Source organism: Malurus melanocephalus, unplaced genomic scaffold, assembly GCF_030028575.1.
Source record: "Malurus melanocephalus ecotype Western Australia unplaced genomic scaffold, MMel_1.1 scaffold_187, whole genome shotgun sequence".
NCBI classification, from domain to species: Eukaryota; Metazoa; Chordata; class Aves; order Passeriformes; family Maluridae; genus Malurus; species Malurus melanocephalus.
In genome coordinates this window covers 554,404-569,373 of record NW_026623419.1, presented here as the reverse complement: position 1 = coordinate 569,373, position 14,970 = coordinate 554,404, and the positions used below count along the sequence as shown (strand labels likewise).

At 41.1% G+C, this 14,970-nt stretch overlaps 1 protein-coding gene across 3 annotated transcripts in view; it reads left to right on the top strand.

The window, feature by feature from the left end:
* RNF152 (ring finger protein 152) overlaps window positions 1–14,970 on the top strand; it is a 79,240-nt gene that overhangs the window by 52,337 nt on the left and 11,933 nt on the right. The gene's annotated exons all lie outside the window — the stretch shown is intronic.

Here is a 14,970-nt window from a genome sequence, read left to right as displayed (position 1 = left end):
TGTTTGTTTCCAGATACTTTAAATGACTGATGAAGACTTAGATTATTTCTACAAAGAAGCTGTTAGTATATGCTTTGCCAAATTTTACATGGCTGAAAAAATAATACCTTGACCTGTMATTCTAGAGGGGTAATTTTTTTGAGGTTCAGACTCAGGTTTTGTATGGTAGGAAGTCTGTGTCCACTAAAGAAGAGCTGTTTACTGTCCAGAGGCAAATTTCAAGTCTGGAAGTGTGAGGCCATGTGCCATTGGGAGAACTCTGTCAAAATTGTGTCTTTGTACTGCCAGACCTGCGTGCAATATGATCAGAGGAGCCAGAACACGCAGTGGGGTGTTTTTAGTAATTTTCATCAATTGCAGGAAGACAGAGAACTACCTGACTATTCACAAGGCCTGCAGGGCAAATGCAGTGAACTGGCAAAAAGAGATTGAAGCAATGCTGTGTTTTGTGCCTTTGGTATCCACTGATGAGTGTGGGGTGTGTCAAGACCATCTTTGCTTTTTGTGTTACACATTAGCCTCGTGCTGACAGAGGTTACTGGGTGGCATTGGGCACCTGTTTGTCCCATCATCATGTTCAGCATGGTATTCTTCCTCCAGTACAAGATTGGCTTGGTTTTCTGGTTGGATTTTGAGCCATAAAAAGTAACCTCTGCCACCACTGAACCATGGGGTGGGTTCAGTGTGGGTATTGTGCACATGTCACCGCTAGTYCTGCCAGTTTAGCAGTGGCCAGTGCTGAGTCCAGGGCAGTTCTTTCCTTTTCATCTGTGCCTGGTTGTGGTGGTGGCACAGCGTAAGCTAATCTTAAGCTGCCTGAATACCAGTTTAGCTAACTTGTTGTTCGTTGCTACTATTTGGTGTTCCCAGCACAGACAAACATAATTTCTCCTCTTCAAARGCAGTTGTTACTTGCTGCTTTTTTTTTCTTTCTTCCCTCCTCCCAGTGACACCTCCTGTAATGTTTCATTGCCATGCAAAAGGAGGAAAGCACTTTGTCAGCAGCCTGCTTCAGGCAGAGAAATTTATATCTGTGAGAAGCATATGTAYAGAACAGCAATTACTCAGATCATCAATATTTATATAGCAGATAATAGACATCGTGGACAAGATGAATATTGTCACAAGAGCAATAGCTGCTGGAGAGGGGGGGAAATGCAAAATATAATTGCTAGATTTCTTTAAATGGGGTAATTATTTAATTTTCAAGTGATTGGTGAAAATAGCTTAGAGTCTGAATTAACTGTTGAGTGGGAGTTCATCTGTTTCTCGAAAGTAAAGGAAATGCCCCCTCTTGTCTACTGTCACTTCACACAGTGAAAACTGCCTGATATGTTGTCTTTTATATGTGGCTTTAGCTGATGGCAGTGACGGTGCTGCTTGCTGAATAAGGAATCATAGAATAACAAAAAAGTAATCAAGCAGCTTGTCTGTGGACAGACCCTTGTGGTTGAGATGGAGACACAGTCTCCCATGCTTTGATTTTCAAAGCTATACCCCAGTGTTCAGTGAAAGGTGGCCATGCTAGGGCGGGTTTTTTACCAGCGCTTTCCAGCATCCTGCCTGCCAGCTGATGTGCTGCTGGCTGCCTCAGGCAGCCCAGTGAGTCCCTGYCTGCCTCCTGGCCGGAGGGACAGCCCAGGTCATGGCTTCCTGTTTGCACGGGAGATGCAGCTCCTGATTTCTGCAAAGAGAATGCCTCCTTGCATCCACCCTTTTTAACCTTTTTATGGCAGTGTGATTGTTTGGAGGGCTTTCATTCAATGGTAAGAAAATCTGCTAGCTTGTCCTGTTTTTGAAATGTATTAAATCAAAAACTAACTGCATGTGGGCTGTTTGCTACAGATAATGTATTTGCTGACTTTTTTCTTCTGCTTGTGAAATGCCTCTGAATAGCTCCATATTTTCTTTATACTGGCTGACTCTTAAGATGTGACTTTAGATGAGTATCTGAMACCCTGCACCACCCCGCTATGGGAGGGTACAGTACTTGATGTTCAGTGTTTAGCTCTGTTGGGTTGGCTGCCATTTGTAACATTAATCACAGTTTTCAAAACACTAAAGAAACTCAGGAACATTTGCAGCAGAGCTGGTCCACAAAAGATTTAAAGTCATGCAGTAACAAACCTCTGGGCACTTTATTCTATGGGATGCATGTAATAAGTTTCTCTATGCAATGCCCAGAGAAAAGCAGGCCCAGGAATGGAATTTGCAAAAGCTGGCATCCSAAATCAAGAGAAGGACTTCTAAGTCAGTAGCCCTCTTTCTGTTGCAGGAAAATCTGCTGAACTGCCCCTTCTTATTCCTTTCTGGAATCTGATACCTTGTACTGAGTTGTAAGCACTGGAGGAACTAGGGCTCACTCTCTCTGAGAGGCCAAAGGAAGCYAAGGCTGAGTTCCCACCATTGTCTAKCAGCATTTGATCATGGGTCTTTTTSTCTTTGTAGGTAAACCCATTAGACTACCTGAATTCTAGCCCTTTTGCAAATTAATTTTTAATATAAAATAATGAAACATTAATCGGAGCAGGGACAGGAACTTGCCTTCCCCTCACACTCATTTTGCCTTTCTGACCTGGATATTGAATTATGAGCTTCAGMGTGGAATGGGGTTAGGGAGGAGTCATTGGTGAAGCTCTCCTGAACTRCTGAAATTCCTGGTACTTGAAACRTCAATCTGGGAGAAGGGAAAAGAAYATTATAACTTAGTCAGRTTCACCCTCAGTGAGGAAAAGTTTCCTTCTGCCTTGAGCATACCCAGGTTCTTTTGTGGGTTCACTGAGTCTGCCACTGGCCTGTGGCTTGGGGAAATCCTTACCCTGTTGCATGTAGCTTAATTTGAACTGAAGGCTTGTTTGAAGGTAAATTTAAGCTATCTTAGATCTTGCTATTGCAGATAAATCTGAGATGTCCAATAAAGTCAGTGTTAATAGTTCAGATGCTTTTTYCAGTGCATAACTGTATTAATAGTATTAATAATCTACTTTCTAAGTTGCAGATCACAGAACCAGTATTGCAACTGTATTGTTGTGTTTCAACTATTTCTTAAGTTGTACTACCCTATGTGTTTCAACTTTTTCTTAAGTTGTACTACCCTCTGAGTTTTTAATGATGGTGGTGTAATCTTTGCTCAGAGTTTAAGCTTGCAGTCAACAGGCTTACTTTCTTAGTGGCCTTCCCCAGATCCCTTTGAGGCAACCACTCTTGAGACTTGGTTGAAAGACTGCAAAAGGGTTAATTTAAACATTATCTTCTGTCTGAAGTTCTCCTTTGAGGAGAGTAACCACTGGATAACCCTTGGAGAGATTGCTGCAATTCTTCAGCCAGCCCCTTACATAGCCAGCGATGTGACAGACACGTGCTTGACACATTCATTGTTCCTCYAGTGCAACTTGGAATGGCTTTTATTCAGAGTAAGGAGAAGAACAAGGGGCCATTGAAGAGAGCAGGTTATCAGCAGTACTGATTTGGTAGATTATTGGMTTGTGTTGAAATAGTGAGTTTTTCATCAGGCTAGATTGTTTGTACCTAATACTCAGAATAGTTTTGGGTGTTTTTTCATTGCAGTAACTTGCACAGAGATCCTGGAGATGATGAAAAGGGTTGCTTTCCCCTCATGCTTGCTGAGGTACTTGCTGTGTTTTTGTTCGTCTTGTCCCACTGCTAAGTCCTGACATATTTATATTCTAATTTGAGGATGAAGTGTTAGGGGCATGGGGAAACAGTGTGYTTGCAGCATCCAGAAGCCATGGGTCTCTCTTAATTCCATTTCACTTCAGTATCAAGCACTGGGGCACCAACATGAAGACTGTGTGTCAAGATATTTCTGTCAGGCTGGTGCAAACTAGCTAAAACCTTCAGGGGTTTTGGTGAGTTAAGTGTGTAAAGATCTASTTCAATGTAGTGGTATTCTTTTAAGCCAAAAACGGGGAAAAAGTTTCATGGTGAAGGATGGAGTCAGGGGTGTATTGCTACAAAGCTTGAAGAATGTTCTTAGAACAAACCCTCCTCTTTAGCTTCCAAGCAGTACAAAAGTGAAGCTGTTTGCCTCTCCAGCTGATTTTAAGCTGGTTTGAAGATTTGCCCTGCATTGCATTCTGGAAGAGTTTTTCTGCATGCACATTTCGTCAGAGTTCATCAGTTTAATTTATGGAGGGGACACCTCCCCCCCCCCAATATCCTTTCAATTAAAAATAGAACTGAAGGGTTAGGAATGGTAGCAACATCTCCCATGGGAACTGTAATTAGCATACTTTATTTTCCCATTCTTTGGCTTTATTGCTGATTTCCATCTCTTCTTTTAAAATTTAGTTGCCATTGTGGTTAAGGGAGATGCTGTCTAGCTGGGAAGCCCAGTCCCTGGTGGAAGTTGGGAACAAGATTCATCCCGTATGCAAGTACCCTGAGCTGAAGGAAGCAGCATTTCACAGTTCTGAAAATCTGAAAATTGATTTCAGATCCCAATTTCCAATATTTAGTTGAAAGGCACTGTTTCCTTTAGTGCAGGTGACATAGCTGTTCATTTAATATAATTCATAAGGTGTTAATTTGAACCCCTAAATTTTCATAAAAACTCACTTTCCTTTATTTTTAATTCACCACCTTGGCTTATTTTGCAAGCACAAAATACTAGTTTAAAGGGGCTTGTCGCACCCTAATGAAAAGTGTGGCACTAGGATACTGGAGTTAGTTGTAAGTTCAAAGTATAGCAACTAGGAGATGTGATATGATTTGCCTGAGGAGACCTCTTGTTTGGCATAAATATTTCTGACCTGTGGAATGGAACTGGTCTGGCAGCAGGAATAAGCTACTCTTCAGACTTCGGATTTTACTTTCTGAAATAGATTCCCTTCTTAAAATAGAAATCGGCAGAAATACTGGAATTGTGTTAATTGAACAGACTGATATGTAGTCAGTCTGTTTAGCTGGAGATGTGTCAATGTATGAAGTTTAAGGATGTCTGAAAGACAGAAGCTGGTCAGCAATAGCAAATTAGTTAGAATTCAGTGAAGCTGTATTACTCACAAATTTGCTTTCAATAAGCACTGAGCTATTTTTACAAGGACTGTTTACAACTGCTACTTTTATGGTTGGCTAATTAGCAACCCTCTTCAGAAAGAAAAATGACCCTCCTGAAAGTCTTCAAGAGTATGGAAACTTGGATTTTTTAATTCTCTCTATTTCATGGTGTCTTCTGCCTTTCAGTTTATAATCTCTTGCCAGCTGTCACTCTCCCTGTTTGTGAAACTTCTACAGAAAACACAAGTAATAGTATCTGAAAGGGAATTTTAAAATAGATCACGAAATCTAGGGCATGTCAGGGTGATTTTGAGGTGATCTTAAAAAATGTAGTGGTTGTCTTTTTTGAAAGCTTTTGCTGAGTGTTTGAGATGTAGACTTCTTCCTCTTTATCTAAAGGTCGAGAAAATCTGTTCCACTGAGACAGTGCATGTCACATGTGTTGGTATTTGGGAATTTGACCAGGAGTGCTTGTGGAATGACCTGTTCTCTGCTGGAAGGATTCCTGGGCAAATTGGCTCAAATCTGCTCTTGAGAGCAGTTGCTCTGAAAGGAGCTTCACCCAGCTCAGCGGAACTGCTTCGTATGGGGTGGTCACTGGCAGACCTGGACTCAGGCTGGTTTTCACAGCTTTAAGTAAATTTTATGTCCACCTACAAAGGTTCTGTGATACATTTTTTTAACTCATATATAATTTATAATTATTTTCATGAGTAAAATAAATTAATTCATGCTACCATACTGGTGCTCYTGAACATCTTTGTAAAAAGGCAAGGTAAACAAGTGAAAAAGCATTTTGGTAGGGAAATGTGCATTTTAAGAGGATATTTTGCCCACGTTCAAAAGCAGTTTAGGGGAAAAACTCCTACACATTGACTTACCTCTTGGAGTCCTGATTTAGTGTGCCGGTCTCTTCTGATGCAGCTGCATCCCTGATGCAGAAGGTGTGAGTTAATGGCTATTTATAGTAGTGAGGAGTTGTTTGAAGAAAAGTTAGAATTGTGTGGCATGATTGGGTCATACTTACTCCAAACTTCTGTTTAGAGTGASCGTGACCCAAATATAAGTGGCAGTATTTGGTGATGGACAATGGAAATATGATCCCACAACTACAGGAACTTTACAGTTGTAGCTCTTGGAGGAGGAAATAAAACCTTCATATTTTGAGGAACTTGACTCATTTCTTCCAGTGTTACAGGTTTACATTCCTGGGCTGCCGATTCCTCTGTTGGCTGAAACTCCTTTATGTGGTCCATTGGAGAAACTCATCTTCTATGTCAATGGGTGGTTATGAAAKAAGAACAAAAAAATTAAAGATCATGCACTGACAATTTAAGAAGTTATAAGAATCTACAAATTTGTCCTTTTATAAGATTATGATACTGTTGCTTTGTCAAATGAAGAGGAACACAGTGGTCCATAACATGCACTTGTGCATTTTTAAACCAGGATATAATGCTGAGTTTAAATTTTTCCCTTCACTCCTTTAAAGGTCTCATTTCTAGTGTTCGTGCTCATTTCTTTTGTGTCATTTTAAACAATATACAATAACATTTTTTTCCATCAGCAAAGGCCTGTGCGTTTCAGTGACCTTTACTGCTTTCTCTAGAACGGTTATGCAATCAACATAMGGGAATGAAAATATTTAATGACTTTTTCTCTTAAAAAAGGTCTTATGCCTTTATTCTTATGGTTGTATAACTCGCACTTGTGTTTTGCACCTGCCTTCTTTATTTTGAGTAGCCTGAAAGTCTGCTTGCAAAATACGAGCTCATTTGCAAAAATCAAGTTAAAAGAAGAACATAGGTGGATAAAACTATTGTCTCCAAAGCAAGAAGCTTTCATTCTGATGTTCTCCCTTTGGTCCCCCRCCTCCATTAAATTTAAATTCAGAATTTACAAAGGGATTGACCCTTTTCATATCTATTGATTAGTCGGTGCCAGGGAATTTTGGGTGCCTTTCTGAACCCAGGTATTACAATGCACTTGCYTACTTTTTGCTTCTTGGGAGTTTTAAAGCCCCTCAGAGTTCACCCTAAGTGCAGTGTCCTCACAAGAGAGAGGTTGTTCATTAGAGATGAAGGTTTATTGCACCTAAGAGCAAGGAGAATACTGAAGCCTCATCACACTTTAGTTCTGCTTCCTGAACAGGTAGGTGGAATATCGAGGAGAACATCCATGCATCTGTTCAGGGACATTCATGGAAACAGGAGATTCGAGTAAGTTCTAACAGCAGCAACTGTGTGACTTGTGAGCTTGGAAATACTTCTAGTGCTTCATGGTAATAACCAGACAGTTGCACACTTCATTGCTGCTCAGTGTATGGGTTACAGTTATGCTTCGTGATTTGTTTTTCCCTAGGTGAGCATTTTATGGTCCAGATCCACAGTGGGATAAAAGCTGGGAAGGCAGAGTAAGCACAAAAGTTGCCTCTTTCTTTTTTCCATGTCATCAGCCCATCTTTGTGTRTTAAAAGATACTTAACCTAAAAACGTGTTTTGAGTGTACTTGTGTGCAGTGCATATAATGTATGAAACCTTGAGCTGAATTGTGTCTCTTTCAGTGAGTGGTATTAATGACCCATCAAGAAAAAAAGATGTTTATAGCTTGTGAGGAAGTGAGTTTGGAATTCTAGATATAAAAGAATTTCCTAAGCACTGTCAATGTCATGATATTGATYGTGGGCCCTATTCTGCAAAAAGGACATATTACTTCAGTTTTATTTGTTGCTCATATCCACARATATGACCTTAAACTTTTCCTGGTTTGTGTCTGTTTATATTTAGGGTCAATTTGGAGGGAGGGGGCAGGGAAATGCCAGTGATCCACTGACATATACAGGAGAGGAAAGGAAATTACTTTATGACAGATCTTTTCTGCTATTTCCGCATGAGCAGATGGATCCTATGGTACAGGTTTGCCTTTGAGGAGAGTTTCAGAAGTAAATACTTGGCTTTTTACAAAAGAGCTGGTTATTTTCCATRTTTGTATAGCTTTTAGGTAATTCATAAAGACTTCTGATAAAAATGCAGGCCTTTTTTTTCCACCCGGTTGTATGACCTTCAGTGCTTTTAAACTCTRAATTTTTTCAGGGTAGAACAATGTGAAAATTGATTCTTTGTCAATTGAAGCAATTAATTATCTCYCTAAATAYATGTCCCCCAAGTTGCACAGTGTTTTAAAGGATWTAATTTTGAACATTKAAGGATTGGGACRGTTTTCAGCAGGAACAAAAGAAGCAATTGCTATTAAGAATTGGATGGGAGATGTAAAGAGCAGGCGGGTCACATCTTTGAGGTGGGTTTATTTCTTATGGCTGGTGAGACATCTGGATAGAGGCAGTCAGTGTTTGAGTGGAAGGAGTGCTGGTGTGATTGATTTTGCTGTGGGAGGGAGTGCAAGTGTCAGGGCAAGGCAGAAGGCTCAGAGCAGGGTGAGTATGTTCACCATGCCTCGAGTATGTGTAGTGATGCTTCCTGACCATGCAGGTGAGTGCTGTACCTGTTACGTGTGCATAGAGCACAGCTGAAAATAAACACATAGGAACTGGTTTCCTAATTGTTGGGATGTGTTTTTTGTGGGTGGTTCTGTCTTAAAGCAGTAAAAGCCAGCACTATTTCATCTGTGTCCTGTGTTTGGAGGAGTGTGGGAGAGTGGTGGGAGGCAGCAAGATGCTGYCACCTTTCCATGCTCAAGGTGGGAAAGCAGCTCTACCTGCCCTGTGGGCGCTCTCCCCTCAGTCAGGGAGCAAGCAATGCATGAGCTCAGTGCTTAGGATGTGCTGGTACCCCTTATTCACTTGTAGAAATGACTGCACGAGGTGCATCTCAGCTTGCTGGTACATCCAATCCAGCACCAAGGTAAAGGCTGGGACTGGCAGCATTTTTCTCTGCTGTTTAGGAGTGGGGAGGTGGAGATGATCATCCTAACCAAATCTCCTGAARGGTGCTAAAGGGATAGTGGGACAGCCAAGCAGAACTGGCTTCCTTGGTTCTTGGAACCCTGGTGCTTAATGGTTTGTATTCTGGAGTGCCACCTGCTGGCTCTTCTCTCTTCACTCTTTTCTAGAGGCAGCTGCTCCAGAAGAGGATAACTCAAGCAAAGAAGCATGAATGTTAGTAATAAAAATAATAGTACTAATTATTTGTATTGATCTTTGCATTATTTTTTTAATCATCATGGCACTTAAAGATCCTGTTTATTGGCAAAGAACACACTCTGGCAGGTGTTCTGCAAACTCGGCATGAAAGAAACTGGCAGAGGCTTCACTGCTTAAAAAATAGAGAGCACAGTGTGAGGGAGTGGTTTAAAAAATAGAAAATGATTTTCCCAATCCAAGCTGTTATTTGGCAAAATATGAAGCATTTTTTTWAAATTTATGTCTTGCTTTAGTAAAATGTTTGGAATATTTCTGTGGTTGGCAAAAAAAACCCCGAAATAAGTAATCATTTCATTGAAAGACACCTGACATTGAAGACACATAGGCAAAAGTAAAGAAAACACTGACTCAACTCTAAAAAGTAAAAATTAAGTCAGTAAAGTAATTCTGAAGACCTTTTGGCTGGAAAGCAAGGAATGTTGTAGTTTCTGTCATAAAGCAGATCTGGTGCAGAGCTGAAATTTTTTTTCTTCCTAGCCAAGAACTTGTTCTGGCAGCATAAAAGAGACAGTTTTGATTCTGTTTTTTAACATTGATTTTCCATCTGTGGGTCAAAATCTAAATGGGCGTGAAATCAGTGTGGTGCCTTTGGCATTGGTTTGGTTGTGTGCGTTGACATTGCCGATGTTCAGTGTGCTGCTGTAAGATACAGGTAAAATAATTGACCTGAAGTAAAGAACTCACCTGAGTGGAATGTGGTCCAAACTTGCAGAGATGCATAAAACTGTGTGTATTCACACTGTATCTTAGATAATCAGATCCAGTGCAACACTGGACTTTTTTGCTTTTTCCCTTCCTTGGTGAGCCGTTCCCAAGGCACGTCTTTGGTTCCYAACTGCTCTTCTGTGTGWTRTTGCATGGAATAGARTCATGGAGTTGTTTAGGTTGGAAGAAGCCTTTAAGATYATTGAGTCCARCCATTAACTCAGCATTGCCTTGTCACTATTAAGCCATATCCCCAGGCACCAGATTTCCATGTCTYTTAAATACTTCCAGGCACAGTGACTCCATCAGTTCACTGGGCAGCTTGTTTCAATGCTTGGCAATCCTTTTTGTGAACAATTTTTTCCTAATATCTAATCTGAGCYTCCCTTGTTGTAACTTGAGGCCATTTCCTCTCGTTCTGTCACTTGTTACCTGGGAGAAGAAACCAACCCCCACCTCACCACAGCCTCMTTTCAGCCASTTTTAGAGAGTGAAAAGGTCTCCTGTGAGCCWCTTTCTCTCCAGGCTAAACARCCCCAGCTCMCTCAGATGCTTCTCATGAGACTTGTGTTCCAGACCCTTCACCAGCTCTACTGCCCTTGTCTGGACACRCTTCAGCAGCTCAATGTTCCTCTTGTTGCGAGGGTACCAGAACTGAACACAGAATTCAAGGTGAAATACATGTTGGAAATAAGTGGTGAGGTTTGTCTGATATAAGTCTTCAAAAGTAATTAATGACTTTGGGATGTGTTCTGGAGAACACTGGGATGATTGTGACCTTTTTTTTAAGAAATCCTTGAACCACCTGGCTTTTCACTGTAAGATCCTTCACATCCTTTGCAAGAGACAGTTGTAAAAAACAGCACTCTGATTGACCACATAGTCCTCTTCAGCTTTTGGACACATTGTGAAATTGCATGCTGAAAATGCCTCATGTTGTGATTTAATTTTTAAGATGACAACCAAAAAAAGCTGAATAACAATTACTGAAAACACACTTCTGTGAAACTACAGCTGATAGAGTGGGTCTAATTTGCTTTTGTAAGGAAAGGAAAGGAAAGGAAAAGAAAGGAAAGGAAAGGAAAAGGAAAAGGAAAAGGAAAAGGAAAGGAAAGGAAAGGAAAGGAAAGGAAAGGAAAGGAAAGGAAAGGAAAGGAAAGGAAATCATGGTTCATCATTAGACTCAAGCATTCCACATTTAGCGGTAGAGCAGTGAGAGACACTTCTGGCTTTACCCAGTGGCTGACCATATCAGAAGAAAAATTATTCCAGAGTCAGTACAAAAAGCTTTTTTTGCCCTTTACATTACCTTTTTATAAATTTCTTYTGAAAGAAAACAGTGAAATTGAAATGGAAGTTGAAATGAGTTGATGTGTTAATGGAAATTTCCATTTTTGCCGAAGGAGAAAGTATTTGCATAATTTGATCTGAAACTGCCAATGAATTTGTTCACCTCAAAATTTCATTTCTTTAGTTATCTCTAACTCTCATGCAGGAATCACAAGACTGGCCTGCAAATCAGAGACTGAAGTTTAGGGGTCCTACCTAACTGGGATCTGGGGCGTCTGAAGTTCATGTTTTCAGGCTTTTCTTCAGAAAAGTGTGTCTAGCAGCCTTCTTTTTACTGATTATTGGCTTGATTGTCCRTATTCCYGTGAGCCTAGSAMTCTTTGTGGCCATAGACTATCAGGMWTGTGACAATGTGGAGCATTAGCAGTCTTATGCTAGTTTCCTTTCCTGAGTTTGTTCTGTTACATTGCAAGGACTGCAGAACCAGGCACAAAATTAAGCGGTGTAAAGCAGTTTGCTTCACTTTGATTGTTTTGCTCTAATGTGGCGTAACATAGTTCTTTCTGAGCATTTGCACTCCTTCAAACAGCAAATATGCTCTAAGCTGTTAGTTTAAGTGCTGCCAAATRGAGGGTATTTTCACACCAGGATGTTTCAACAGCAGACTTTGACTCGAGGATGGGTGATGTTTGTTCCAAACTTTCAAAGTCATTGTAAAGAATGAGATTCGACTTGACAAAGCTTGGCAGGTGTGATAAACTTCATGCAACTGTAGGAGTGGCTCTTGGAATTGAGTATCGTCTCTGTGAAGGAAGGCAGCAGTAGGTTTCACATAAGGTGGGCAGGAATAGTTTATCTTCACATGCCTGAGCATTTGAGCAGCCAATTGCCAGTCCCCACTGCAGCATGGCTGCCACAGCAGAAGGGGTAGGAGCTCTGAGCTCAGTGTCCCAGMGCTGTAATTTATCTCAGCCCACCTGAGAGTATTGTGGTAAAGCTAACCTGAGTTATGATCATCACCCTTGAGAGAGAGCACTGCTTTGCTTTGCTGCAAGACTATTTTTGTCTGAAAACAGTGCTGGTTCAGATGATGGAGAGACTCAGTGTAAATCCTTTCGCTCTGTTCTAGGCTTCTTTCTAGAATCCATCCTTCAGAGCCTTGTTTCTGTCATGGGCATTCCCATGTCCGTGGACATGGAGAGAGCTGGGAGCCTTCCCTGGTGTCAGTTTGTTGTCTCCACTAATCTGCAGTTTTAGCTGATTGTTCTGGGGCTTCATGTGGCAGCGTGGAGCTGGTTGGGATAGTTGATGTACAACCAGTTTRTTTAGTTGCAGCAGTTTTGAGAAGGTTGGATTGTGTTTCCTCAGGTCACACCTTGTCAGGGTAGGGGAAGCAAAGGTGTTAGCACTTGGAGATTACCTTGATCTGCCTGTGGCTGCTGGCACCTTGTTCTGTGTTGATGGATCATGTGTTAGGTATGTAAATGTGCAACTGACCTCAARAGCGTGTGTGATCCCATTAACTTCRCTGGCTWATGTCAGGTCATGTGCTTCATAACTTGTCTGAACTGGAGCCTGTGGAGTGTTCATAGTCATAGCTAGAAACGTGTGGTTTGGAAAAATATTGGAAGTAATTATTTATCTGGTATAGCCTGCTATATGTCTTCGGAGGATTTTACTGGTRTAAAGACAGAGAGATAAATCATGAAATAGGAAATCATCAGTATTATGCAGTTCAGGCTTGATCTAACTCTGCTTGTGATCCATATTTGCTGTGAGAGTTGGACTGTTCCCAAAATCCAGGAAGTGAGGGTGGTATTAATATTATTAGCTGACAGAATGTTACAGGGTGAATGATTAGTTTCCAATAAGAAAGGAGCTTTTGGATCCGTTCCAGTTCCTTTTGGTGTAACTGCAAACCAGGATGACCAGTGCTGTGACCTGGAGTAGCTGTAGCGCTTATCAGAGGCCAAAAATTCATGAARATCACGATTTGTCTGCATTACGAAATGACAGAGCCATTGACCTTGAGGAGGCATATTAGTTGGCTATCTTCCACTCTCTTGTGAAGGTAAACTCTTGGAAGTGGTGGATTGGCGTWGGCACAGCTGTTACACATTCTCTGTTGATAAACGGGGCTGTCCTCCTTTGTGCTGCCCACTTAGCAGATTAGCAGAAGGAGGAAGGTTAAAAGATGAAAAATGCTCCCTGTGCCTTTCTGATCTTCAGACCTTACTCTACTAATTATGGTCTWTGAAAGAAGAGAATTTCCTTATCTGTCATTGTGGGGCTTTTAATAAAATATTTTCCAATTTCTTAATCCCATCTATTTCAATGTAAAAGGATGTATTACTTTGACTCCCCAAGGTCTGTTGTGCTTTGCCCCTCCACTTTTTCTGAAGAATAAAAAGAAACAACCCCTTTCTGCACTTAAAGGAAACAAACCCCAGGCCATCCCAGGCCTTGAGAGCMGCCATGTGAAGGTAGCTTTCAGTGATGTGGGTCACACAGTCATGTCCTGGGGAAGCTGTGCTGGGTGAGTACAGAGAGCACAAATCATGTTAAGCAGCTGGTGGGGGGGCGATATGAGTTGGAGATACAGAGCAGTCACAGCAATTAAAACTCTCTAAACAATTTGAAGGGCTTTTGTTTCCTGAGGTAAGTGTGAAATTGAGTTTCCAGTTTTTGCATTGTATAGRCAGTGTATGAACATGTGAGTATTGATTCCTTTCCTGCCTCTTTGGGCCCACAGGCAGGTAGGTTTTGTCCTACTTTTATCGAAATCCACTCAATGACCTTGGAGAGCTGTAGCACTCTCTCCTGTAATTATAGACTAGTGTCTTAATAGACTCAGTCACCCACTGACCTGTATCAGTGAGAAAAGTCTGCGTTTGAGCTTTATTTAAAATTAATTTTTTTTGATGGTGTATTTTGTAAGTCTAATAACAGATCCTCGGGGGAGGGAGGGAAGAATCTTTTAATTAAGTTTCTATTTAGGTATCAGGCAAATTCTGTCAATGGCAGATGAAGCATAAAGCTCTAATGGGAGAGTAAAAATTGTAATTTAAGTGATCAGGTGCTTCATGCCTCTATCAGCAGTTTGAATGCCACAGTATTATGTCACATTGCCATAAGTGAAAATCCCTTAGAAAGAGGATGTTACATTGCGTTTGAAAGCTGTTACTGAGTGTGAGTTCAGCGCCAGTAGCTCATCGGTGTGTTGTGGGATTTTGGACACAATGACTTAACTTGTGACCTCACTTTAAGTTAAGGAAGCAGCTTCTAAATCTGTCTTTGCCAACTGCCTACCCCTTGCCCCTTAAGTCCTGGTCATAAATAGCTACTGGTGCTGCTTTTATTCAGGGCTGAGAGGTAGAATTCTTCTCACACCACATCTTCTACACTGCCATTGTTCATGATGTGGGTTTGAATGGCAAATGCAWCTCTCACTTGGTGGTGGAAAAAACTGGCTTTTAATTCCTCTTGATCTAGGGTTTAGAAGTGACTCAGGCATAATTAAGAGCAGCCAACAGAACTGAGGAAGTGCTAATGGCCTTGCAAGCATTGTGCTCAGAGTGGGCTTTAGAAATGAGCAGCATCCCTTGGGATGCTTTGAATGCTGGAGATTTTGTTTGTTTGCAAAATGCAAGGAACCTTTTTATGTCCTGTGCTGGAAAATTTTCACGTGGTATGTTTTAGGACTACAGTCAGGTCTTTCGCCATGCCAGTGCACCCTTGATGGAGGGAAGAGAAACTTAAAACAGTGTGAGAAGTACCACACTCATTTCAGCAGGKCT